General features: G+C 35.8%; 1 long non-coding RNA gene across 3 annotated transcripts; it reads left to right on the top strand.

Moving 5' to 3' along the window:
• Nucleotides 1-21,062: 21,062 nt before the first annotated feature.
• Nucleotides 21,063-24,458, top strand: LOC136230375 (uncharacterized). Of its 3 annotated transcripts, XR_010689357.1 has the most exons (3): nt 21,077-21,819; nt 23,124-24,011; nt 24,100-24,458. It is a non-coding gene; the product is annotated as an uncharacterized lncRNA (long non-coding RNA). The 3 variants fall into 3 exon arrangements; XR_010689356.1 differs by having other exon boundaries at nt 21,063-21,819; nt 23,124-24,458; XR_010689358.1 differs by having other exon boundaries at nt 21,063-21,819; nt 23,119-24,458.
• Nucleotides 24,459-24,893: the final 435 nt, after the last annotated feature.

Here is a 24,893-nt window from a genome sequence, read left to right as displayed (position 1 = left end):
TGAGCTACTAGGCTCTGATACCACTTGTTGGTCCCGTGTGATTAGTTCCAAGGGGGGGGGGGTTAGGAACTAATGTAACTTTTTCGCTTTAATTATGCTGACTTAATTCAATTCTTTGAGTTTCACAACTCAGCTTTGGTCAGCGCGGCCGAGTGAGGCATAAGACGGCTTTAGTCAGATACTGACTAGAACTGTTTTACTTGTGAGTTGGGAAATGACACTTTTGTGGTCAGCTTCCAACTCAGCACTCTGATTTACTCAGTGTCAGCTTAAACAATTTATATACTGAGTAAATATAGCAAGCAACACATACAGATATATATTGAGAGAATTAGAAATTACTCAGCATGACTTATCCTGGTTCGGCCTCTCCGCCTACGTCCAGACCCTAGAATTCCTCCGGGCTTTTTAAATCCAATACTGAGCTCTTTAAAGGTAGAGCGCAAACCGTTTACAAGGAAGTTGAATATGTAAGAGTACCGTCCTCTATTCGTCTACTCAACTCCTACTAAGTGTTATAACCGAACACCTAGATTTCTCTACCACTGAGTACTTAAAACCGAGTACTCAGCACACTCTCTCAATTTTACAATTGATACAGAATTTGTTCTTTTTTCAGAAAAAGAACACTTTAGACGATTACAAAAATCACTCTAGCTTTTACACAGAAATAGAAGTTTGGTATAAGATCTTTCTCTTGTTTTGATGTGCTTTGTATGTATGCTTTTTGTTCTCTTGGCAATCGGCAAAGGATCCAAGAAGTGTACTTGTCCTTTTATAGTTGAAGTCTGAAGCTAAATGATTTTAATCTGGAATTATCCGTTGGATGAAACGACTCTTTTCGGCAACATGTTCTGGTCAGCTTCAGATTTGCAGGCCAATCCTGTCGTCTGAATTCCACAGTCGTCAGGTTTGTCTTTTTCTCGCAGGTTTCGTCTTCTTATGCCAGTTCATCTTTTAGCTAACGAACAGTTGACCCATGCATCTCGAAATTGTATCCATGCATAATTCCAAAGCTTATGAATTGGTGCAGACAGTTATCGGATCTTGTCTTTTAGCAAACGGCCCATTCGCGTTGTCCTGAAGATCACTCAGCTTGACTTTGATAGCCGTTGTCTATGATTGTTGCCAATTCTGATACTGAGTTCTCTTCTACTTAGCTTCCATGGTCAGCTTCGTTCTGTAAGATATAGTTCCCAGGAAGACTTCTCTACTTTTGATATTGAGTTGCGTTTCACTCAGCTTCATTGATTAGCTTGATCTGTAAGCTTCTGTTCAGAAGATGACTTATCTTCTATTACGCTGAGTTGCACTTCACTCAGCTTGTGCTGTGTTCTCATGCTGACTTCGTCCTGTCTTACTTTTTATTTCTATTTTCATTTATATTTATGCTCAACATTGAACAAACATTTTAGTACAATTAAATCAAAGCACTTAAATTTAATTGTCCCTTAATCATGGATTATCTTAAATAATTTTGTCAAATCAAAATCATGTGGAAAGGTGTTTCAACAATTTGTTTTAACTATATAAAGGCATTCATCTTTTAGAACTAATTAATTCAAATAAAAGAAAATCCTGAAGTTTATTTAAAATGATTATAAAGTGTTCATACAAGCATGAAGTGAGACCAACCCTTATAATAAACAAATAAACTTAAAACCACCCCAAGTCAAGTAATATATTTATATAATACTGTTGAGACTTGCATGTAATAGTGTCTTCTGTCATGAACAGAGAGCTGATCTCACAAGCTTTAGATATGGAGATATCTGGATAGTTATATGGATCTAGTGAAGGAGTTCATTAGGACTGGGGACCCGACTTGAGATAACAGGATGGATGGATTTATCTTATGTCACCTGTTTGTCACATTAGTATTAGTATGTATAAGTAATATCAGACTCAAAGGAATATTAATTAGTGATTCTTGATTATGGAGTGTGATACTTTGACACTGTTCAAACACGATCCATAACAGGAAGGATCCTGGGTGTGTGCGGGCAGGAGTTGGGTATCACAAAAAGTAATTACGGAATAGTTAATATTAGATTGAGTATTCATCACTCCTAGTAAATGGGAGATGTATCCATGATCGCTTGCGAAGACTTGACTCTAAATCCTTGCAATGTGATAGATTAAAAGTCGAAATGGAGATTTCACTTAATCTATCTATTCGGAGTTAACTCTACCTGAACAAGTAAAATGAATGCCTCGCTATATGTGACATGACACTATTCATAGTCACAAGATTCGTTGAAGGATATAGCTAGTGAAGGATCGAATCATACTGGACCTAATACGGAAAGGTCAACGACGGAATCAACCTGTCTTCTTATGGCTCTGGGTGAATGTTTACGGTTCTGCTATTCACATTCCGCGCACTCATTCCGATATACAGTAGGTTGAATGTAATTTTGGAAATTAATTCAATAAATTTATACGGCTAGTAACAATAAGAATATAATGGGTCACTGACAAGACCATTTTAGTCTTGTTACTTTCTATCTTATTCTATGTAATTTGGAAACATTTGGTGTTCAATTGATGTTTTTATCTCATATTTTGTTTTGGGAGAAAGTTTAGATGTTTGGTGAAAAATCTAGAAATTAGTGGCCTTTTGGAGTATTTGCAAATCAGAGACCAGTTTCAGTTGCGTGGGCATGTCCTGTCTCAGCTGTAATTGAGAAACAGCAGCCAACTTCAGTTAAGGCGTGGGCACGTCCTGTTTCAGCTGTAATTGAGAAACAACAGCCAACTTCAGATAAGAAGATATTTTCAGATTTGATTTTGGGATATTATCTTATTTAATTGTATTTTATTTTAGTTAGGATTTGAATATTTCCTATTATCTCTATTTAATCATTAATTAATTAGAGATTTAGTTTCTTTCCTTATCTCTTAAGGATATTTTAGTCTTTCTTCTTAGGGTTTTCCCCTATAAATAGAGGCTTAACATTCCTTAGAGAGGAACTAGGTTTTACAGATTTTCAATTGTATTGTTGAATTGTTTTCATTATGAGTAGCTAAGTTCCATTTTCTGTTTCAAGAGGGATTTCATTAGGTTAAAAGGTTGTGAGGTTTCATGTATTAATTTCTTCAAGTATTAATTCAAGTTCTGATTTTCTTCTTCAATTCTTTTTATGATTATTGAATCGTATTCGATCTTCTATTGCTAAGTATTTATTCTTGATCCGTAATTGTCTTGAATGAATTACAACAAGTAGCAAAAATCGATCTTGAGTAATTGAGTTTTTGCTTGAGATTGATTGGGAAGCAAATTCAGCCAATTGCTATTGTTTGTCGACGTTCCTCTCAATAGGAATTGATTTGATAAACTTTCTTAATCCTAATGCGGTTATTAAGAAATTGGATATGCTTCATTCCCTTTTCTTAATAACTAGGTTGATTTAGATGCTTCATTTAAATTAATAAATTAAGAGAAAGTGAAAGAGTGAATTAGGTAATCCTTATACTCTTTAATCAAAGATTTGAATTTTTAATTTGTTTATCATTTAAACCAAGGATCAACAAACACCCAATGAACCCAATCTCTTGAATCATGCTTTCTCATTATTGAATTCTCATTTACTTTACTTGTTTAATTTGATTTAATCATCCATCAAAATCAAAACCCCCTTTTTAGTTTATTTGCTCATTTGAATTAAGAGGTTAATTATTCTATTGGGATTCGACCTGGTCTTACTATTACTACAAATCAAATTGTAGTCCAATAGAGAAATCAGTAAAATTATAGATCTATTTTGTCGGGCTTCGACAAACCCGTCAGTCACACATGAGAGTTGGAACCAAACAAGGGCGATATAGTAATTATTGAATGGAGAGATAAAAATGGATAATAGGGGGGCCGAAATACACATATATGCATGTATATTAATTTAGTTAATTTATTCAGATAATTGTAATTGGATTATAATTATGGTTAAATTAACAAGTTAGGAGAGATTTAATTTGATTACATCCCTAACTGAGAAAATATTATCCTATCTAAAATATACATATAGTATGCATATTAATTTTGTTTAATTTATTTATTTAGATAATAAGTTAGGATCCTAGCTCACTAAGAAATTTGTGAAATTCTTCGAATTAATATCGAGGGTTATTAATTTGGCAAAATAGTGGAAGCAATTTAAAATAAATTAAAAGTCCTATATTTAAATTGAAGTAAATTAAAGCAAATGAATAACATCTGTCACTCTTTCTCACTCTCAGGTTATATTACTTATACTCTTAAAATCATGTATAAAACTGATCTGTGCAATATACTTACCGATAACAAATTGAATGGTTCAAACTTCACCGATTAGTTTCGCAACCTCAAAATCATTTTGAAGTTCGAAAAGATATGGTATGTATTGGATACACCGATACCCGATGTTCCAGCTGATGATGCTCCCATTGAACATATCGATGTTTATTAGAAGCATCGGTCCGATGATGAACATGCAAGATGCATCATACTTGCTTCAATGACACCAGAACTTCAGAGGTTACATGAAGAGTTGGATTCCTATTCTATCGTTGCACACTTGAAAGAGTTGTTTGAAAAACAAACTCAATACGAGCGCTATGAGATAGCGAAGTTGTTGTTTCGCTACAAGATGCAAGATGGTTGTTCTATCATGACACACTATGTCAAGATGTCGTTACATAACCAAGCTTTTCAACATTGGATTTGTGATGGACCATGAACTAGGTGTTGACTTACTTCTTACCTCCCTCCCAGAGAGTTATTCACAGTTCATTAGGAACTACCAGATGAATGACTTAAAGACCTCCATTGAAGAGCTAATGAACATGCTCAACTCTGTTGAGCCCAATGTAAAGAAAGACAAGGTTGTGTCTGCTCTTGTTATTGAAGGATCCAAGAAGAGGAAATGGAAGTTTCCCAATCCCAGAGATCCTAAGAAGAACAAGGGAGCGAAACCAACTCAAGCCAAAGGGAAGCAAGTGAAGAAGCCCAAAAGGGAATGCCACTTCTGTGGTAAAGACGGGCATTGGAAGAGGAATTAACTGCAAGGAGTACTTAGCTTCTCTCAATAAGGGAAATGATGGTGCTTCTACCTCTAGTGTGTTCTATATTGAAATCAATACAATTTCACAGTCCGAGTCTTGGGTATTAGATGCCGGATGTGGATCTCATATTTGTACAAATATGCAGGAACTAATACAGACTAGGGACTTGAAGAAAGGAGACATAAATTTGCAAGTAGGAAATGGAGCAAGAGCTGCACTCACAATTGGAGATTATGTTTTACATCTACCATCTGGACTTGTAATAGAATTAAGGAACTATATATATATATATATTCCTGAGATGTCTCGCAACATTATTTCTATTAGCTGTCTTGTGAATGATGGTTTTAATGTTTCAATTAAGAACAATAGTTGTGAATTCTATAGAAATGGCATTTTCTATTTTTCAGGAATATCATTAAATGAGATTTATGTTTTGAATGATAAAGTTCCTATTTTCACAATTGATACCAAAAGATATAAGCTAGATAATTCAACTTACTTGTGGCATTGTCGCCTAGGCCATATAAACAAAAGACGCATGTTTAAGCTACATCAAGATGGGTTTATAGATTCAATTGACTGTGAATCAATAGGAACATGTGAGTCTTGTTTAGAAGGAAAGATAACAAAGACACCATTTAGCAATAAAGGTGAGCGTTTATCAGACACTATAGGATTAATACATTTGGATGTATGTGGTCCTATGACAGTCCAAGCAAGAGGAGGATTCAGATACTTTATAAGCTTCATAAATGACCATACTAGATACAGTTATATCTACTTGATGAAGCACAAGTCAGAAGCTTTTGAGAAATTCAAATGCTTCAAGAATGAAGTAGAAAATCAAACATGAAAGACTATTACGATACTTTGATTAATTCGAGGTGGAGAATACCTTTCAGACAAATTAAGGCTTTTTGGATTAATATTATGTATTATTGAATTAATATTATTTGCCACAGTTCTATTAGGAATCGTGACAAATAATGTCATTTGCCACGGTTTCATAACAACCGTGGCAAATAACACCTTATTTTCCATTGTCCTTCTAGGAACCATGGCAAATAAGGTATTTTTTTTGCCATGGTTGGATGAAACTGTGGCAAATAACATCTTATTTGCCACGGTTCCTTGTAAGACTGTGGCAAATAAAATTATTTTCCACGGTTCTGTTAAGAACCGTGGCAAATAAGCCGTGGCAAAAAGCCATTTTTGTACTAGTGAACTGCAAGGAGTACTTAGCTTATCTCAAGAAGGGAAAGGATAGTGCTTCTACCTCTGGTGTGTTCTATATTGAAATCAACACAATTTTATAGTTTGTGAATCAATAGGAACATGTGAGTCTTGTTTAGAAGGAAAGATAACAAAGACACCATTTAACAATAAAGGTGAGTGTGTATCAGACACTATAAGATTAATACATTCGGATGTATGTGGTCCTATGTCAGTCCAAGCAAGAGGAGGATTCAGATACTTTATAAGCTTCATAGATGACCATACTAGATACGGTTATATCTACTTGATGAAGCACAAGTCAGAAGCTTTTGAGAAATTCAAATGCTTCAAGAATGAAGTAGGAAATCAAACAGGAAAGACTATTAAGATACTTTGATCAGATTGAGGTGGAGAATACCTTTCAGATGATTTTCGGATTATCTAACTGAATGTGGAATTTGCTCACAATGGACACCTCCCTATACACCACATCACAATGGTGTATCTGAAAGGAGAAACCGTACCTTATTAGATATGGTATGATCTATGATGAGTATCGCATCCCTTCCACAGAAGTTTTGGGGATATGCCTTAGAGACTGCTCTATTTACCTTGAATCGAGTACCCACCAAATCCGCTAGTTCCACGCCATACAAAATGTTCATTGGTGGGAAGCCCATTCTCTCTTTCATGAGAATATGGGGGTGTTCAGCATATGTTAAACGCATAATATCAGATAAGTTGGATTCTAAATCTGATAAGTGTTTCTTCATGGGATATTAATTTTATCATCTAGATGATCAGAAAGTAATAGTATCCAAACACGTCGTGTTTCTAGAGAAAGATTTTCTAGAAGAAACATGAACAGGAAGTGTGATATAGCTTGAGGAAGTTCAAGAAGAAACAACACTTGAAACAGTGGAAGAGTTGGTTAAACCTGAGCCTGCCTTATTAGATGAGACACAAGTGCCAAAACCCACTCGTAGATCTCAAAGGGTTCGTGAACTCCTAGTTGTTGAAACACCTTTCTACATGATTTTGATTTGACAAAATTATTTAAAGGATATTTAAATAACCATGATAAAATATTCCAACACATTAAATTTAGATGCTTTGATTTATTAATACTAATGTGTTTGTTCAATGTTGAGTTAATTGATTTATAAGAATTAAAGACATTAAAATATCAAGGCCCAAAAGTCCACAAGAGAAGGTCAAAGCCCAGTCAACATTCACAAGCCTTGCGGCCCAGCAGAACAAAGCTCAGCCCAGCGGAAGGAAGAATCGAGAAGGAATTTCTCAATTGCTTGATGCCGAAGCTACTGAGTCAAGCAGACAAGGAAGTTAGGTCAGCAGGTGACCTGAACAACTTGGAGACAAAGTCTTTCCGCTTAAAGAAATATTCAGACGAAGCAAAAAGCTGTCTGGAAGACTTTTCTGTAAATGTGGAGACACTCTGACGAGCCTGAGAAAAAGTAACTGATCCCTGACGAAGATAGAAGATGCAACGTTCTTATTGGCTGAAGACGCTGAGCACTGACCGAGCGAAAGCAACATGAAGCCATTTCCCTCCAACGGTTATTTCGAAATTCGAAATGACTGAGGTCTCAGCTGTCACTATAAATAGGCCTCTTAAATGCTTCATTCGATGCAGATCTTCATCAAGTCGAACCACTGACCAAATAGCAGCTTGAAGTTTCTGTCTCGAAAAGCAAAGCAATTCTTACACCAATTCTTATTTTCATCTAAAGTGTTCTTCATTTTGTTAGAACAAACACTTTATCATTTCTAGAGATTAGAAAGGAGAAGCTGAGTTGCTTGGTTATAGCACTCAGTAGTAGATATAGTATTGAGTAGAAGAATAGAGGAAGGTACTCTTGTATACTCAGTAGCTATTATAAAAGGTTTGTGCTCTACCTGAAAGAGCTCAGTAGTGGATTCAAAAATCTCGAAAGGATTCCGGGGACTAGACGTAGGTAAGGAGGCCGAACCAGGATAAGTTTGCTGAGTAATATCTTTCTAACCATTTACCCCTTTATATTGCTTGTTGTGTATTGCCTAGTAAAATACTAAAACAAACATAGCTGAGTTGAGTGATCTGAGAACTGAGTTTAGGAATAGACTTAAGTGCTATCTCATGACTCATGATAGAATCAGTTTTAGTCAGCAGTTGACTAAGCTTGCCTCTGATCTTACTCAGCATCACTGTGCTAAAAGACTTAACCCCCCCCCTCCTTGGAACTAACCTTGTCACGTTACACATGACCAACACCAGTTAGATATGGTTTTCTAGTGGGAGATGATGAAGAGGTTCTCGTATTAGACGACGAACCCGAGACCTACGAAAAGGCTCTTACTAGTCCTGAATCCAAAGCTTGGCTTGAAGCCATGAATTCTGAAATGGACTCCATATATACCAACCAAGTGTGGACTTTGGTTGATCCACCCGAAGGGATAAAACCCATTGGGTGCAGGTGGATCTTCAAGAATAAGACATACATGGATGGAAAGGTTAGTACCTACAAAGCTAGGTTAGTAGTGAAAGGATATCATCAAAGTCAATAGGTTGACTATGATGAAACTTTCTCTCCAATAGCCATGTCCAAATCAATCAGAATTATGCTTGCTATTGCCACTCATTTTGATTATGAGATTTGGCAAATGGATGTGAAAACAGCTTTCCTAAATGGAAACCTACTTGAGGATGTATATATGATGCAACCTGAAGGTTTTATATTCAAGGATGCAACTAAAGTTTGCAAACTTCAGAGATCCATTTATAGACTCAAGCAAGCATTTAGGAGCTGGAACAAGCGTTTTGATGAGACCATAAAACAATTTGGTTTCGAGCAGAACTGCGAAGAGGCTTGTGTTTATAAGAAGATCATGTTGAAACACCTTTCCACAGGATTTTGATTTGACAAAATTATTTAAGTACAATTAAATATTCTATAACACACTAAGTTTAAATGCTTTGATTTATTGTTACTAATGTGTGTGTTCAATGTTGAGTTTATAATTGTTACAAGACATAAAGATCATAAGGCCCAAGCCCTATATGAAAGTCAAAGCCCAAGTCAAACAAGGCCAAGATCACTCAGCCCGCGTATTACAAAACGCTGCCGTTGAGTATTGAAATGCAGCTCAACAATGAAGGATCCAGAAGATCCACGTAGACAACTTCGGTAAGAAGTTGCTGAGCAGTCTCGACAAAACGTACAAGACAGCCGCTGACCACAAAGCAACTTCCAGACCAAGTATTTCCTCTTTTGGTAAAGAACAGAAGACGCAGGAAGCTGTCTGTTTGACATTACCAGATTTGGAGGAACATACTGCCACACTGACCGAAGAACAGAAGATGCTAGAATCTGATTGGCTAAGAGAACTGCTGAACAGACTGAGTGAAAATGACATGAAGCCGTTTCCCTCCAACGGTTATTTCGAAATAACCAGAAGCTCTCACAGATCTCTATAAATAGAGCATTCATAATCCTTATTCCTTACAGAACTTTGAGCAAAAGCCGTTACGCTGACCAAAAGTATACAAAAGTTCTGCATCCAAAAGCAAAGCAAATCTTACACGACAATTTTCACATCTGTGTAAAAGTCTAGAGTGATTGATCCTCAATCATCTAAGGTGTTCTAGAAATTGTTGTTTAGGACAAATCTTAATCATTTCTAGAATTATAAAGGAGAAGCTGAGTACTGGGTTTTAGTACTTAGTGAATTAGAGTAGAAGTGAGTAGAGGTATAGAGGAAGGTACTCTTGTTATACTCAGCTTCTGATTTGTAAAGGGTTTTTGAGTCTCTACCTTTAAAGAGCTCAGTAGTGAATTGGAAATCTCGGAACGTGTTCCGGGGACAGGACGTAGGCTTAGAAGAAGCCGAACCTGGATAACTCCGCTGAGTGAAGTATTTCTAACCCTTAACTCCTTAATACATTGCTTGCTTAAAACAAACTAAAACTGACCAAGTAAAAGAGGTCAAGCTGAGTTGTGCGCTGCAAACGACTTAGTTCAGGAATAGACTCTAAGTGCTATTTCCTGACTTAAGCAACGAAACTGACCTAGTCACCAGTTGACTAAGCCAGTGTCTTGCTGATTGCTCAGCGCCGTTGTCATATACTTTCTTCTTAAGAAAAAGAAGTTTGCCCTAATTATTTAAAAAGGGTAAAATAGTTCCTAACCCCCCCTTGGAACTATCTTTGCAACCTTACAAGGGACCAACAAGTGGTATCAGAGCCTAAAAGCTCATTACTAAAGGTTTAACAACCTTGAGTTGATCCATACCATGGGTGAAAACAGCACTCGGTTTCTCCCTGGAAACCAGACAATTCAGATATTACCTGAGGGGTTGTCCATTACTAGGCCTCCCCTATTCTTCGGGTCAAACTATACCTTTTGGAAGAATAGGATGAAGAACTTCATTCAAGCTACAAACATGAGTGCCTGGCTATCTATAGTCCAAGGCCCGTTTGTACCTGTGAAAGTTATTGCTGGCCAGTCAGTTGTTAAAGGTGAGGTTGAATGGACAGAGGATGATCTCAAGAAGCTACAAAATCATGCTTCGGCTATAAATATGCTTCACTGTGCGCTGGATGCTGCAGAATACAACAAAATATCAGGTTGTGAGTCAGCACAGGAGATCTGGAAGAAGCTGGAGGTCACCTATGAAGGAACCAACAAGGTGAAGGAGTCCAAGGTCAACCAGCAGATGAGATTATATGAGCTGTTCGAAATGAACAATGATGAGGGGATTTCTGAAATGAATGCAAGATTCACCAACATCATAAATGAGCTCAAAAGACTTGGAAAAATCTTCACTGAGGAAGAACAAGTCAAGAAGATACTCGGAAGTCTTCCTAAAGACTGGCAAGCCAAGAAGACAGCCGTTGAAGAAGCTCAGGATTTAACCACCTACAAATATGATGAACTCATCGGCTCACAGCTGACTCATGAGATATCTATGAAGAATTTCGAGGTGAAGGAAAAATCCGAAGACAATAAGCAGAAGTCACTTGTCATGAAAGCTGATTCAACTGATGATGGCTCAACTGACGATGAGGAGATGGCAATGTTTACAAGAAAAATGAAGAGACTTTTCAAAAGAAATGACAAATACTCCAAGAAGCCTTATAGAAAATTTGATAAATATAAGGCTGACTCAAGTGACAGCAAATTCAAGAAGGACAGCTCAAAGCCCATTACATGCTTTGAGTGCCATCAAAACCGGCCACATCAAGTCAAGCTGCCCAACGCTGAGGAAAGACAAAAAGAATGGCAAGAAGGCAATGGTGGCAACATGGAGTGACAGTGATGATTCTTCATAAACTGAAGTTGAGGCCACAGAGTCAGCGAAGATATGCTTCATGGCTGACGAACTTGCTGAGCCATGCATTTTTGAGCATGCTGACCAATCTGATGAGTCAGATAATGAAGAGCAATCTAATGAGGTAATCTCACTCTCTCAACTCAGAAATGAAATGGGTAATGCCCTGAGTGATCTCTATACACTTGTCAAAAAGTGTAACAAGAAGATTAAAGCACTCAGCCGGCGCTGTGATGAAGTAGAAGAGGTCAAACTGAGTGACCTCAGATACCTTCTTCAGGACAACTCAGTTTTGCATGAAAATATGAAAACCATTCATGAGTCTGTCTCTGAAGTCCAGTCAGTTTCAAAGAAACTGAGGAAGGATGTCACAACCATTCAGAACCAATTAAAGGTTCCAAACAAAAACAATTTTCCTCTGAGAACTCAGTATCAAGGTACTCAGTACCAAGGTACTCAGCAGAGACGAAATCCCCAGCGAAGAGTCTAGTGTGACTGTTGTGGGAAGTTAGGACACACCACTAAGGTGTGCTGGCACGCTCAGCACTGGGGTGCTGACAAGTCAGTAAAGAATCCTAAACAGAAGGTCAGTTGTGACTTCTGTGGAAAAAGTGGCCATACTATCAATATATGTCGCCACAAAATAAAATATGATGCTTTACCTGTTGAACCTAACAAGTCAGGACCCAAAAAGAATTGGGCACCTAAAGGAAACTGATCACAATGCAGGTAAGCCTGAGATGTGCCGAGAAGTCAAAAATGTGGTATATTGACAGCGCATGCTCAAGGCATATGACGGGTGATGAAACTCAGTTCATCACGTTTGAACGTAAACGAGGAGGAAGCGTAAGTTTTGGAGACAACAGAAAGGGTAAGATAGTAGGATCAGGCACCGTTGGAGGTAATCCCACTATTGAATCTGTCTCCCTAGTCAGCGGACTCAAATATAACTTACTCAGCGTAGCTCAGCTATGTGATAATGGGAGAAAAGTTATATTTGATGATACTGGATGTAAAATATATGAGGGAAAAACAAATAAGTTAATTTTAACTGCCCCTCGGATAGACAATGTCTTCATGCTGAACCTAGAAAAGAAGTTTTCAAAAACTGTATGCTTAGTCACAAAGGAAGAAAATTCCTGGCTATGGCACAGGAGACTTGGTCATGTAAGCATGGACCTCCTGGCCAAATTAGCAAGAAAGCAATTGGTTGAGGGACTGCCTGAACTTAAATTTCAAAAAGATCAACTATGCCACGCTTGCCAAGCTGGAAAACAAACCAAACAATCTTTTCATAGTAAAAACATTGTCTCAACTAAACGTCCGTTAGAGTTACTACACTTGGATCTCTTTGGTCCAGTCCAGCCGCTGAGTCTGGGTGGAAGAAGATTTTCCTTGGTCATTGTAGATGACTTCTCTCGGTATACGTGGGTTATCTTGCTGACCAGCAAGGATGAGACCTTTGAGACATTTTCAAATTTGGTTAGAAAAATTGAAAATGAAAAAGACCTAAAATTAGCTCATATCCGTAGTGATAACGGTGGAGAATTCAAAAACCAAAAGTTTGTTGAATTCTGTGAAGCCAGCGGCATTGACCACAATTTTTCTGCTCCTAGAACACCTCAGCAAAATGGGGTTGTAGAAAGGAAGAACATAACTCTGGTTGAAATAGCCAGGACAATGCTGGATGAGCATAGGCTTCCAAAGTATTTTTGGGGAGAAGCTGTTAACACAGCATGCTATATTCTCAATAGGGCTCTAGTTAGACCTATACTTAAGAAAACCCCTTATGAACTTTGGAAAGGACGAAAGCCCAACATTGGATACTTTCGTGCCTTTGGCTGTAGATGTTTCATTTTAAATACCAAAGATAGCTTAGCCAAATTTGATTCAAAAGCTGATGAGGCTATCTTTCTAGGCTACTCAACAAACAGCAAAGCATACAGAGTTTTTAATAAGAGAACCCAAGTATTAGAAGAGTCTATACATGTGCAATTCGATGAAACTGACCCTGCATGAAGATACCAGCCGCTGACAGAAGATGAACCAAACTCAGCACCTGCTGATCAAGAACCAGCTACTGAGTCCTTCACAAAGCGGCTGACCAAGAGTAAGAGTGAACCTAAGATTGTTTTCGCTGACCAATCTACTTCTGCAGAGAATGTTGAAACACGAATAGAACAAGACACAAATCTACCCAAGGAGATAAGAGTCCCAAGAGGGCATTCAGAAAATGCAATTCTTGACTCAGCTGGAAATACCCTGATGACAAGGAATCAACTCAGGAAGTATCTCGATAGTGTAGCCTTTGTCTCAGTTCAGGAGCCGAAGAACTTTGCTGAAGCTGAGCATGATGAATTCTGGATGAATGCCATGCAAGAGGAACTCGACCAATTCAGAAGGAATAATGTATGGGAGCTAGTGCCACATCCAAGAAGCCAGAAGACCATTGGAACCAGATGGGTCTTCAGGAACAAGCTGGATGAACAAGGAAATGTAGTCAGAAACAAAGCACGGCTTGTAGCTCAGGGCTACAGTCAGCAAGAAGGTATTGACTATGGTGAGACCTTTGCCCCAGTGGCAAGGCTAGAAGCAATTAGGATTTTATGTGCATATGCATCTTATATGAATTTTAAATTGTTTCAAATGGATGTTAAGAGTGCATTTCTTAATGGAGTAATAAACGAGGAGGTCTATGTCAATCAGCCTCCAGGGTTTGAGGATCCTAAGTTCCCAAACCACGTTTATAAACTCAAAAAGGCTCTATATGGCCTCAAACAAGCACCACGTGCTTGGTATGAGAGGCTGACCAACTTCTTACTGACTAGAAACTATGTCAGGGGTCAAGCTGATACAACCTTATTCATTAAGAGAAAGGGTAAAGATACCTGCTGGCTCAAATATATGCAGATGACATTATATTTGGTGCTACTAATGAATCTATGTGCAAGGAATTTGGTAAGCAAATGCAGACTGAGTTCGAGATGTCAATGATGGGAGAACTCAACTTCTTCCTTGGACTTCAAATTAAACAAGGAAAGAATGGCATATTCATCAGTCAAGCTAAATATGCCAAGGAGATATTGAAGAAATATGAACTAGAACATTGTAAGCCAATATCCACTCCTATGGGCACTGACACTGTCCTCTGCGCTGACGAAAATGGTAAGTCAGTAGACAGCAAGTTGTACCGAGGTATGATTGGCTCTCTACTTTACTTAACAGCAAGTAGGCCGGACATTCAGTTCTCAGTATGTTATTGTGCTAGATATCAGGCTAACCCTAAGGAATCCCATTACATTGCTGTAAAAAGGATCCTTAGATATTTGCAAAGCTCAGTAAATGCAGGCTTGTGGTATCCAAATACTCATGACTTTACACTCATCAGATACACTGACGCTGACTATGGACGAGACAAGCTGGAAAGAAAAAGCACCTCTGGAGGATGCCATTTCCTAGGAAGCTGTCTTGTATCTTGGTTCAGTAAGAAGCAGGCATCAGTAGCCCTGTCCACCACTGAAGCTGAGTACATTGCTGCTGGAAGCTGTGTTGCTCAAGTCCTATGATTAAGTACAATATCAAGAATAAAAATTAAAATCCAAATTACAAACTCGTAGCCACAATTGGCTATCTCGATGAGGCGTTGAATTGACGTTGGCTCTGGATTCACGAACACTATGCATGGTTGGCAAAAGAGCGTCTGATTCGAGCGGTATTTGAGTGGTTTGAAAATGGAACAAGTAATTAAAGTCAGGGGCAGATTCAGACTAAACTTTGGATGATTTGTATGAGAGCTTACAGATACCGAATTGAGGAAAACAAAAAGCTAAAATCAAGTTGAGGAAGTCAAGAATGACTCTAGCTAAAAATTGAGAACAGAAATGGGACATAAGAGGTCTAAAACATAAAAATGAAATAAGTGTACATATTATGTAAAAGAATTTGAGGCGCAAAGATTAGCTCGTAAAATGAGTTTCCGAAAACGGAATCAGGAAAAATGAAAGGCTAAATTAAACTTTAGGAATTCAGGAATGGATGTTTACAGAGAATCAAGAGCAAAATCGGGCTTTAAAAAGTCTAAATGGAGCTGGAAAAATGCTAGACAAAAATTGTAAAAAATGGACAAAAGTGGTTTTAGTATACTTTTAACTAAAGAATTGGTAGCTTTTGAACTAGGAATTGGTAATTGAATATAAGGGATTTGAAAATGGGTTAATAAAGAAATGAATTGAAGTTAAAACGAACTTGAAAAGTGAACCGAAAGTTAGCATTGGTGAAGAACAAAACCTAAAGTCTAAGAAAAACTCGACATAGTATAGTAAAACCTCTATATAGGAATACTCTATATAAGAATAACCTCTATTTTATTATATAAAAAAATCCGTCCCAACTTGGGCCAGTTATAAATAGGAATAACCTCCCAAACGTTATTTGTTATACACTTTTCAAGTCACACCTTTAGAAACTATACCTCTATACAGTAATATATATATATATATATATATATATATATATATATATATATTAAGAATTCAAACTAAATTATAAAATATTAAACAAGACTATTCAAATTATCTATGAGTTGGAAACACAAACTACAACTTGAAATTATAAATATTTAGTATTCACATTGATGTTTATATTTTTGCCATAAAACTCTTCTAATTATCTATATATTGAAAACCTAAACTTTAAATTGAAATTCTAAATATTTAATTTGTTCCATTAATTCTAACAAAAAAAAAAATTGGTTCCATTAATGTCTACTGTTATACATTATATATAAACCATGAATGTCTATGATAAAAATTTAAAATTTTATGTGGTGAAATTTTTTATTATACGAAACTCTATTTAGTAATAACCTCACAATTGTTATACAAATAGCCCGGTCCCAAGTGTATTCCTATATAGAGGTTTTACTGTATAAGTGTTTTTTGGGATGGTTTAGTTGGGATGATTCATAAGGCCCTAATTATAGTTTTTAAGAAGAGTTTGTTGGCTATAAATGTTATCCACTACCCTTAATTCTCTCTCAGATTTTACCCACTACTTCCACTCATTAACTTTTTTCTAACTTCACTCCCACTACTTGCCACTTCAGCCCACTCTTTCCTATTTTCTTAGCTTAATGGGTAGTGGGCGGTTATGCACATGTGTAAGTAAGGAACCAGACTTTAAATGTGAGCCCTTGGTTTGGTCTAGTGTCCGTTGGTGCGTGTTGAACTTCCCGTATCGTAGGACCGTGCGTGTGTGACTGCTGGAAATCCAAGCCACATGGCATGTGACTTTCTTTTGTGAATGTCTTTAGTATAATTTCATGTTTCACGCGACGTATGGGTTACGCCATACATCGTGTGAATTAACTTCTTTTACGCACAAACTTCAGAATGCTAGTCACACGCTGTGTGATTATTCTACACGTCGTGTGAGAGCCTTTGATGTGTGTGCTTGGAAACTTATACAACTAACATGACGTGTAAATTATTCTTAAATGAATTTTATATTAAATTTACTACTTTTTACTTACATAAAGCTAAAAAATAAATTTTTATTTTGAGGGTGAATAATAACTTATTTGTTTTGAAATATAGTGAATATGATTGGAAGTTGAGAAAATATGCTTAATGGGAAGCAAGGCTGTAAGGCGGAGCGAATCCGAAAAGATTGCCTCAGTTCGGATTGTTCTCTGCAACTCGGGAACATGAAGTTGGACTCGCTAGTAATCGCGGATCAGCATGCCGCGGTGAATATGTACCCGGGCCCTGTACACACCGCCCGTCACACCCTGGGAATTGGTTTCGCCCAAAGCATCGGACCAATGATCACCCATGACTTCTGTGTACCACTAATGCTACAAAGGCTTTTGGTGGTCTTATTGGCGCGAATATGATTGCAAGTTGAGAAAATAAAAGCATATCCACAAGGCAGGGGCAGAGACAGGGGGCCCGGGGAGGCCCGGGCCCCTCCGGCCGCCGGAACCACTATGACCACGAGTAGTTTCGGTCCCCCTGTTTCCAAGAAATTGGCCCAGGTCTCGTTAAGTCCTCTCTAACCAAAATTTGATTTTTTTGGGGCCTGGTAGGCCCTCTCTCTAAGTCTAAGTTTTTAAATTTTTGGCCTGTTAGGTCCTAATTAAATCCACATTTCTAAATTCTTTTTCTAATATCAGGCTCTCTTTAAATTCAAAATTTCAATTTTTTGGCCTCTAAGTCCAAATTTCTATTTTTTTTTTGTATGTTAGGCCCTAATTAAATCCAAATTTCTAAATTTTTTTTTGCCATGTTAAGCCTTTCTTAAATCTAAATTCCTTTTTTGTTTTCACCTATTAGGCCCTCTCTAAATCCGAAATTTTTCTATTAGACACTGATTTAGCAAAAAAATTTTTTTGACACACCACGTATAATATCGGCCCCCAACCATCTGTATTCGCCACTGCCACCAGGGGAAAAGATTTTGTGGATTAAATCCTTAATTTTTAATTTAACATATTAATTTTTTAATTTCTTTTAATTTGTGGTCACATTAGATTCTTGATGATTAGAAAAATAAATTAGAAATAAAACTCAATTAAAATAACATTATTGATTTGTTTATGTTTAATGTTTGTACTTTTAACAATTGAAAAGTAGTGTTTTTTATGTGTGTGATTATAGCAGTACATAAACTGTAAAATTACAATTTCAAATAACTAGAATGAGAATTAATAGCAGAAATAAATAATGAAACTCTGAAGAATTGAAGGTAGAAAAATAGAAATAATGAGCAGGTTTAGAATTTGCCTTGGACGTCAGGTCATGCAGCCGTTTCTATGGCTTAAAGTTTGGTTTTGAACCTTACATTACACATCCAAAAACATTATACAACTTTTCCAACAGATTTCCCTCGTTTTTTGGCCTTACCAACTACTACTTTTTTTTTTTCTTTATTCCTTTACTAATGATTCATAATATCCTATACTATACTATTGTACAAAACGAAAATAATACTAACTTCTCCCACCAATTCTAATGAAAAAAAAGAATCACGACCGGTCCTAATAATTTACGGATCCTAGACGAAATAATAAATAAAGATCCCTTTAATAAATGTATTTTACGTGAAAAAATTAAAATATATTTCAATACATGATAAATAAAAAATATTTTATTAGTAATTATACAGTATGTATGTTTTTTGAAGAAATATGGTATATATTATTACGATCACTAAATACGATTGTTTATCCAAAATAAAAAAGATGTTTCACTATTTCTTTAAATTATGGATTAAACCCCTATTTAACTCATGTGGTATCCAAAATTTTATCATCTGGCTAATGTGATAACATTTTATAACATTTTCCCCTTGAAGTATTCCATAAGAGAAATTTAACTCATTTTGGATTAAAAAAAATTAACCGATTTGTTAAATTTTTTGCCAATACTTTTTTTATTTTGTTTTTCTATATAGACTTAATACGTGGATAAATGAGAAAAAAAAATTTAACTCTTTATTTATCTACATATTAAATCTATATGGTAAAAAATTAAATCAATTGCTGCGTGTATATATCGCGTGTCAAAAGTTGTGTCATGTGACAAAAAAAAAATAAGAAATCGATTAATTTTCCATAAAAAATGGGTTAAATGTCACTTATGGAAATACTTCAATGGGAAAATTTTACCAAATGATATAACAAAATTTTGGATACCACGAAGACTAAATATGAGTGTAATCTTAAATTAAATTTTGGATACCACAAAAACTCTAGAGAAGTTTTTTTGTTCCATAATACATAACATTTTGCTTCAATCTATGCATATTAATTTGCTTTTACCAAATATACCTCTATTTAAGTTGGCTTTTTATCTTGGGAATAGATAAAGTTACTAGTGGATGCAATTAATAAAAGGGTAACAAAGTTTTTTACTTAAAATTAATTACATTTCTTAATTAGTGTGCATTAACCTTAAAATATATGAAGAACGCATTAAGCGTCTCGTAGCTAGTCCAGGTGGCGGAGCTTTGAGTTCCCAAGGTTTAGGTACCCAAGAGGATGATGATGAAGATGAAGAGGATGAGAAGGAAGAGCATGTTGATGAACAAGCACAAGAGCAAGCACAAGAAGAGGAAGCGCGTAATGTTGAAGAGCAAGTAGGATGGCAACGCGTTTTGACACAAGTTAATGAACATAACCGTCAAATGAATATGAGGTTAGATGAAGTAGTTGCCAAAAATAGCGAAATGAGTTCAAGGATCACCACGGTGGATGCTAACATCCATTCTTTGAGGCGTGAGCACACATCAACTCGCAGCCGGTTGCTATCATTCTTCCACTACGCCAAAACCCCCTTCAGACGACGGTTAGAAACCGTCGTCCCGCGAGATATAAATCTGTCACAGGGCTCGCTGCCGTCTATTGCACCTTCAGATGATGGTTAGGTTCTGTCATTTGAAGATACTATACATGACATCAGCCTAGTTTCGTACTGTCATATGAACATTGTTATGATGCATCTTTTTATTTATTAACACCACTTTTAATGTCATCACATGACATACTAATAATTAAAAATGTCAAGTCGCTATATGGGAAATTGGTATATTGGTATTCGCGGTGACAGTTTTTATAATAATTTATGTCCTAGTAACTTGTATCAGATGGCATAGGTCTTAATCAATCATGTCAAGAGATTTATTTTAGATGACAGATTCTTTTAATTTAATGTCTTTTTATTGTTGTTTAGATGATATTTTTTTAAACGTAAATGTCACTCCTTGCCTTCTTCTTCGAATGATTCTGGAAATGAACAATAATTATCAAATGAACAAGAATTTCTGTATATCAATGATTTTAATTTTTACTACAAGAAATCCTTGTTTATGTGACAATAATTTAACTGTCACATAAATTGTTGTAACAAAATGCATATTATTTATGACATTAATTTTTTAATTGTCACAAAAATTAAATGGGTGACGATTTTTATAAAATTATCACAAATAAATAAATGAATTTGTAACAAGAAATCTTTACTTGTAACTAAAATTTATATGTGACCATTATAATTGTAACAATAAATATAAAAAATATTACAACACATTTATCATTATCACAAATATGTATTTTGTGACTAGTTAAAAGAAATTATCACAATTTCTTTATTAATTTTGTGTCAATAAATTTTAATTATAACTAAATATTTTTGTTACAATTAATAGTTGTAACAAAAATATTATAAATATGTCACAATATATTTATAATTGTTATAAAATATAATTTTATAGCTATCTAATATTATTGTCACAAATTATTTATTAATTTGTGATAGAAAAATTTGAAATATTTTTGTTTCAATTAATAGTTATAACACAATATGTAAAATTTAATTTTTTGACAACTTAAAACTTTTATTAAAAAATTATTATCTAATTTTGTGACAATAAAGTAAATTCTCTAATTATATTATCTATAAGCAAAACATTTTTTTTTAGCTTAGAATTCCTCTTATTTTTTTAGGAGTCTCCGCCTCTTGTGGGAGTTTTAGTCTCCGTCGACCTGTGGGAGTCTTAGTCTCCGTTGACCTCTTATTTTTTAGGGTTTGTTTAGTTATCGTCCATTGCCGGAGCCATCTAGCCTCTCTGGATGTCTAATATCGGAGTTGGGGTGAGTTTTGGGGTGGCCGGAGTCGGGATTAGGGGATAAGGGTTGAGCGAACGGCGGAATCTATTCTTCCTCGGGATCGTTTTCGCCGTCTTCGTCGCAAATCCTACTATTTCAGTAAATGTTTACAACTTATTTAATGGAGAATTCAATAAGATGGGCTGAGTCTTTTCTCTACGGGTACCGGAAGTGCGTGAATGCCCCTAATGCACTGTGATGTAGGTTCAAATCGGAAGAAGGGAGCTGTGAGTCTGGGTTAGCTGGAAGGCTGGGATTTCTGTACCGAATTGATTTGGGAGCAGATTCACAGAAGTGGGGAAATGGAGAACAGGGGGAGGGCACGACAGCGCCGAAGGAGAAGAAGATGTTGGCATCGATTTGTGTCTGGTAGTGCCTGCGGAAGAGGGATCGAGAAGCAGCATGTGTTTGGTTGGGAGGTTGATTTCGGCTGTGGTATTTTTAGACACGGCTGATTGGAATCCAAGTGAGATCACTGATTGGAATCCAAGTGAGATCAATGTTATCTACTGCAATCTACCAAAAGCAACTACATCTATCAAATGCGGCTAAGGCAGCTCATTCTCCAGGTGAGATAGTTAACTATTTGGTTTTTTATACTTATAGAATTGGTGGGATTCCATATTGGTTTCGTCAGATATGGTCAACAAGCATTCAACTATGTCTTGCCTTAGCTATTATCTATTATATGGTTGGGTTGGAAACTATTGCAGCTTTTATCGCCATTGTTTTGACCGTGCTTTCAATTTCTCCCATGGTTAAAACACAGCTTAAATATCAAAGGAAACTGATATAAAAACAAGATGAGAGGCTTAAGGTCATTACAGATGCACTAGCTATAATATGAAGTTGGATGCTTGGCAAACACATGTCGAGAATCTTATTAGTGGATTAAGAGAAGAACTTCATTGCATATCAAAATAACTACTACAAAAAGCATAATATATGGTTTTGTTTTGGTCATTCCTTGTTCTGATGCCAGCAGTTACATTTTGGACATGTTATTTCCTTAGAATTTCACTCTGTACTAGATGCACTTTAATTTTTGATGCTGCATTTTAGTTTTCCCTACTGCAATTTACTTTTGTATTCTACTTTACTTTTTGTTGCTCCACTTTTATTTTTACTGCTGCTGCACTTCAATTTTTCCTGTTGCAGGTCATTTTTGGTGATGAATTTGACTTTTCCATTCTGCACTTTAATTTTGGGATAAGGTATCAAAATAAGCTTATGGATTTCGGGGAAGTATTAATTTAGGCTCAACGTACAAAATAACATCAATTTAGGCTTGACGTTTAAAAATTGGTATCAATTTAGGCCTCAATAACAGAACGAGACACATCATTGATATTACTCTGTTAAGTTCCGTCAATTGTACATGGAGGGAGAAATCAGAACTTAACGGAGTAATAGGAATGGCGTGTCCAATCCGTTACCGAGGCCTAAATTGATACTATTTTTTAAACGTTAAGCCTATATTGGTGCTATTTAGTACTTGAAGCCTAAATTGATACGATAGGCCTATTTTGGTACCTTATCCCTTTAATGTTTGCTGTTGAACTTTGGTTTTGTTACTGCTGACCTTTAGTTTGTGCTATAACACTTTATTTTCACTGCTACATTTAAATGGTTGCTGCTGAACTTCATTTTTGCTGCTGCACTTTAATTTTCACCGCTGCACTTTATTTTCGCTGGTGCACTTTATTTTAGCTACTACACTTTAATTTTCACTGCTGCACTTTATTTCGCTGATGCAATTTAATTTTTCCTGCTGAACTTTATTTTGTCACTGCTGCTACACTTTAGTTTTTGCTCCTGCACTTCATTTTGGCTGATGTATATCATATGTTTTGAAAATATGGTGAAAGAAAAGATGGATGAAGAACGTGCCAAGTTAGATGAAGAACGAGCTAAGATGGAGAAAGAATTTCAAGATAAGATGGAAAAGCAATTGCAAATGATGATGCATGCAAAGTTTTCTCAAGTTTTGTTTCCAGCTGAGACTCTTGACTCTTTTAATTCGGGTGAATTCCATTGATATTTTATTTTTCAAGATTAGTTATGTTGCTTAGTTATTTGCAGTTTAGCTAACATGTTGTCTTTGATATTTATTTTGGTTGTTTATCTAATTTGGGTTTGGAAATGAATTATAGGAAGTTCATTTTAATTTACCTTCTACGCTGCTCGATTACTTGTTGCAAGGCTATATATATTTGTTCTCTATTTCTTTCTACAGTTTAAAGCGTCTTGTTGCTAGGATTATGTACAACATTGTGATGGAATTAGTGTGGAAAAGGATTAACATTACTAATAAGAATCAACAAACCACTTAAAGTGGACTTTCGTCTCTTTCCTGCTCCACATTGTTATTCATATGATCATTGTTGAAAATGAAAATGAAATTTGGAGATGTGTTTTCATTTTTTAGGTTTCTAGCCAAGGAGCCGAGTAATGTGCCAGCGCTACTAACTGAGTGCCAACAGAAAATAAAAATGTAAGTCCTGTTCTAGCCCAGCATGTTCTTGAATTCATGTGGAGTCTTGTTCTGCAGAAGTGACAGCATAATAAATTTGCGGAGGACAGAAAACTGACATAACCACTTGAGGGAGACTTAGGATAAAAAAGAGTGAACCGTTCAATTTGAGGGTTCGGGAGCCTTAAAAGCTGTTCGGGTGTAATGGTTCGTCGATCTTGGCTACTGGATGATTAGATAAATTTATCGTATTAATCATTATTTGGGAAAGAATTGGTGCAAAACATGGTAATATATTTTAGACATGTGCTTAATTATTGTTCATTGTGGTTTGGTAATTGTGCTTAATTTACCCTTTTGTGGTTGAATTTTACAGTTGGTACTTCGATTTGCAAATTGCTTCCTTTTACCTCTTTAGAATAAAGACAGTATTGCCAGCGTGCAGGTTAGAATCTTTCATTCAGCCAGTTAAACCAGACACCAGCCCCAAAGTGTAAACCAATGCCACCTGATCACTTTTACTGGATATTATATTTTTCGTAGCAAATATGAGAGGCTTGCATGGTGGGAGCTAATGTTTTGGGTGGGGAATATTTAGATGGTTGAAAGTTTTGGACCAACTTCTAGGCGACTCAATTGGGTGGTTGGTCATTAATGGCTATGTAAATTGATAATTTTATTGAAATCATTGTATTATTTCAAATTTAATCAATAAAATATTTTGTTATTTATGTATATATTTATTTTATTCCTAATTAAACTAACTAATATAAAAAATATATATAAATAAAATTCTCATTTGTGACAATAATTAAAGTGACATGTAAACATTGTCACTCAACAAATTGAGTTGCAAAATTATTGTTGTCACTGATATGTATTAGTTACAATAGCTTATTTTATAAATAGTTTTTGGTGATAAATAAAAATTATAACAAAATCGTAATATACAATTGTTACAATATAAAGATAGTGTCAGATTTATATATGTTACAATTTTAACTGTCTCAAATATTTTTTTTTTGTCAACTAAATAAGGTTGTCACCCGATTTTAGTTTTAATTAAAAGATAATTTGTGACGACATACTATTTTTGTGACAATATTTTACTTTCCAGTTACAATAAAAGTTGTCACAATTAAAAGTAGTGTGACAACAAACTTATTATCA

This window comes from Euphorbia lathyris, chromosome 5 (genome assembly GCF_963576675.1).
Source record: "Euphorbia lathyris chromosome 5, ddEupLath1.1, whole genome shotgun sequence".
In the NCBI taxonomy this organism is placed as follows: Eukaryota; Viridiplantae; Streptophyta; class Magnoliopsida; order Malpighiales; family Euphorbiaceae; genus Euphorbia; species Euphorbia lathyris.
The sequence above is the reverse complement of the archived record's forward strand: the minus strand, read 5'-3'. Positions and strand labels throughout refer to the sequence as shown.